The following is a 4,367-nucleotide window of genomic DNA, read 5'->3' as shown; positions in this document are numbered from 1 at the left end:
TCCATCTTCTCCAAACTGAAATGTATCTTTCTTGTGAGTGATCCTTCAAATAGGCAGAAATCTTAGCCATTTCTGCTAAATTTGACACTTTAAGCATCCATTCTTCTATAGTAGGCAAGCAATCCTTCTTCCAATATTGCCCTACTGGCTAGCAAGCTTGAGTAAAGGTGGTAGAGCGCACCCCCATGTGCTCGCTGGCCTCTGTGTGCGGGGACTGATGGTGTCAGGCAGCAGCTGCCCCTGCCTCGCCTTGCCCTGCAGCAATGGCACCCCCGCCCTACCCCCTGCCTCACCCCGCAGGACGAGCCTCCTGCCCACCGCCCCACCCACCAGAGACCCCCAGGATCTCCCCCAATCCTGCCCAGCCCCCACAGGTGTCCCCCACGAGCAACATCCAGGTGGCCATGCCCACCTTGGCCACGCCCACTCAGTCTGCCGTGACCACCGCAGCCACGCCCACCCAGTGGGGCACGCCCCCCCCCCGAGGGCACCATAGTGCTGATGCGGCCCTGGCACTTTGCGATAAATAAGTGGGTTTTGGGTTGCAGTTTGGGCACTCAGTCTCTAAAAGGTTCGCCATCACTGTCCTAGCTCGACTGGGGAAAGGGCTGATGCAAGAGCCGAGCGTTAGCAGCTGCTCAGACCCAGTTTGAAATCCAAACCAGCAGAACCGTCCCTAGTAGGTTAACTTTTTCATTTGAATTGCAGACACAGCTAAAACGAGCGCTGATTTAAGTGTCAGCTGTGCAGGTGGCCCTTTGGGGGTTACTTAGCATATTTCTCTGCCTCTTCCCCTCTGTTTAGTCTACGGAGATGTGTTGGGGGTGCTGTCTTGGGGCACGCACATGTGTTGTACAAGAACATTTCTCCCACGTTGTCTTTCGACAAGGACATTTGTAGTCAAGAAACTTTCTCAGTGTCATCCCTAAAACTGGAGTTCTAGAGGCGTTGGTTGGATAGTCATATTTTGGAAACACAATTTTTTAGGGACCATTTTTATCATCCCTGTTTTTATTAGTTTCCGTTCTTTTAAGGTATTCGTGTCTTTACTTCCAAATTTAACAATCAAAATGTGTGATGTAATGAAATTGCAGCCACCATTTTGACTTGGTTGACCCCTTCTTAGATGCCCCTACGGTAGTAGCATGATCAATCCAAAAGCAATTTTGATATGGTGGACTATGTGTTTATGGATGCTAGAATGAAGTTCGGGGACTGAACAACAAATGACACAGAAAAAGAAACTCTAACCTTTAATGTTCAGTTCAAGACTGCACATTGACATCCCATCTCAATAAAGCAAGGTAGTTAGATTTGGTTAGGTTATAGCCTAATTTTGCAATCCCAGAAAACAGGTTAATTCAGTGACCGGGTCAAATGGTTGTATGAGAACAATGTCCAGTTGCTCTGAACCCAACTTATTTCAAATAGGTTGTGGTGGAGATAAAATTGGAGAATCTGCTGTTAAATGCCACTGAGATCAGAATCAGAATAGAGCTGGAAGGGATCTTCAAGGTCTTCTAGTCCAGCTCCCTCTCAAGCAGGAGATCCTATACCAGTGATGGTGAACCTTTTAGAGACCGAGTGCCCCCAAACCACCGTGCCCCCATCCTCCGCCCTCACCCTGCCTGTCCATAGGGCCACCCATCGCCTCCATGACCGACCGCAGATTGCTCAGGTGGCCCAGCAGCATCATGGTGGCCACGCCCTCTGCCCGCAACCCGCAGCATCATCTGCATGCGATGGGGTGCGAGGGCGGAGTCTTGTCCCCGCTTCCCGGCTGCATGTCCTTGGCTGCGCTGCTCCATGAAGGCCGTGCCTAGGGGCAACTCTCTTCTGAGGGGCTGCTGGTGAGAAGGGGGCCATGGGGGGAAGCGGGGTTGGGGCAACGGTGTGTGAGCCCACAGAGAGGGCTCTGAGTGCCCCCTCTGGCAGGCATGCCATAGGTTCGCCACCACTGTCCTATACCATTTCACTGTTAGGAGGTTTCTCCTTAATTCCAGGTTGCTTCTCTCCTTGATTAGTTTCCATCCATTGTTTCTTGTCCTGCCTTCTGGTGCTTTGGAAAATAAGTTGATTCCCTCCTCTTTGTGGATGCCCCTCAAATACTGGAATACTGCTATCATGTCACCTCTAGTCCTTTTTTTTCCTAGACTGGTCACACCCAATTTCTGCAACCATTCTTCATATGTTTTTGTCTCCAGACCCTTAATCATCTTAGTTGCTTGTCTTTGCACTTTTTCCAAAGTCTCAACATCTTTTTTATAAGGTGGTGACCAAAACTGGATGCAGTGTTCCAAGTGTACTAAGGCTTTATAAAGCGGTATGAATACTTCATGTGATTTTGATTCTATGTCTTCTGTTTATACAACCAAGGATTTTATTAGCTTCTTTGGCTGCTGCCGCACACGGCTGGCTCATGTTTAAATGATCGTCCACTAGGGCTCCAAAGTCCCTCTCAAGATCCTAAAATGGAATGCCACTTTGAGGTTCTGGAATATACAGATAGTCCCCAGTTTACAACCATTCATTTACTGAGTGTTGGAAGTTACAACAGCATTTTTTAAAAAAAGTCTTACGATTCTCGTACTTAAGGCCTTCCCAGCATCCTCACGCTTATATGATCAAAATCTGGGGGCTTGGCAACGAGCACGTATTTGTGTTCCAGGGTCATGTGATCGCCGTTTGGAACCTTCCCAGCTGGATTCCGACAAGCAAAAACAACCATGGCAAAAAAAGTGTCAGGTCCCTCAAATCCTCATTGGAACACTGCATCCAGTTTTGATCACCACGATGTAAAAAAGATGTTGAGACTCTAGAAAGAGTACAGAGAAGAGCAACAAAGATGATTAGGGGACTGGAAGCTAAAACATATAAGGAACGGTTGCTGGAATTGGGGATGTCTAGCTTAATGAAGAGAAGGACGAGGGGGGACATGATAGCAGTCTTCCAGTATCTCAGGGGCTGCCCCAAAGAAGACGGAGTCAAGCAATTGTCCAAGGTGCCTGAAGGCAGGACAAGAAGCAACAGATGGAAACTAACCAAGGAGAGAAGCAACCTAGAACAGTGGTGGCGAACCTACGGCATGGGTGCCAGATGTGGCACTCGGAGCCCTCTCTGTGGGCACACACACCATCTCCCCAGCCCTGCCTCCTCCCACGGCCCCCTCCTCACCAGCAGCCCCACCGGAGGACAGTTGCCCCTGGGCATGGCCCACATGAAGCAGCGCAGCCAAGGACATGGTAGCCGGGCAGCGGGGACAAGACTCCACCCTTGCGCCCCATTGCATGCAGATGATGCTGTGGGGCATGGCGGAGGGCGTGGCTGCCATGATGCTGCTGAGCTACCTGGGTGATCTATGGCAGGCCATGAAGGTGGTGGCCCAGTGGGTAGGGCGGGGCGGGGGCGGGGGGGCAGTTTTTGGGCACTTGGTCTCTAAAAGGTTCGCCATCACTGACCTAGAACTAAGGAGAAACTTCCTGACAGTTAGAACAATTAACCAGTGGAACAACCTGCCTCCAGAAGTGGTGAATGCTCCAACACTGGAAGTTTTTAAGAAGAGACTGGACAGCCATTTGTCTGAAACGGTATAGAGTTTCCTGCCTGAGCAGGGGGGTGGACCAGATGACCTCCAAGGTCCCTCCCAACGGTTACAGAGACATGAAAGCTGGAGAAGACTTTGAGAAGTGTGCCAACTGTGCCAGTCACCCACACATCGTGCCACCTGTGGATTGGCTGGATTTCAAATGGACATTATGACTTTGGTGGGAGGAGGACTATTGCTAGCTTAACTATACTGTTTGCGTTGACTTCCTTCCTGTCACTGACCCCTAATAAACGTTTCCTTTTGAGACAATGCCTGTTTCAAGAGTTCTGCTTTCTTGGGCGCTTAGTTGAAGTGGGTGCCTACATAAAGTTTGTAAAATTGGACATGACTCTCTTAACAACCATTGTGCTTAGCCACAGAGGTTTTTGTCCCAGTGGTGGTCATCAATGTTTTGTCATTGATGATGATGATGATGATAATAATAATAATAATAATAATAATAATAACAACAACAACAACAACAATAATAATAATAATAATAATAATAATAAAAAATTGGAAGGGACCTTGGAGGTCATCTAGTCGAACCCCCTGCTCAGGCAGGAAACCCTATACCATTTTGGACAAATGGCTGTCCAGTCTCTTCTTAAAAACCTCCAGTGTTGGAGCATTCACCGCTTCTGGAGGCAGGTTGTTCCACTGGTTAATTGTTCTAACTGTCAGGAAGTTTCTCCTTAGTTCTAGGTTGCTTCTCTCCTTGATTAGTTTCCATCTGTTGCTTCTTGTCCTGCCCTCAGGTGCTTTGGAGAATAGCTTGACT

This window comes from Protobothrops mucrosquamatus, unplaced genomic scaffold (assembly GCF_001527695.2).
Source record: "Protobothrops mucrosquamatus isolate PMUCROS unplaced genomic scaffold, P.Mucros_1.0 scaffold2209, whole genome shotgun sequence".
Classification (NCBI taxonomy): Eukaryota; Metazoa; Chordata; class Lepidosauria; order Squamata; family Viperidae; genus Protobothrops; species Protobothrops mucrosquamatus.
The sequence above is the reverse complement of the archived record's forward strand: the minus strand, read 5'-3'. Positions refer to the sequence as shown.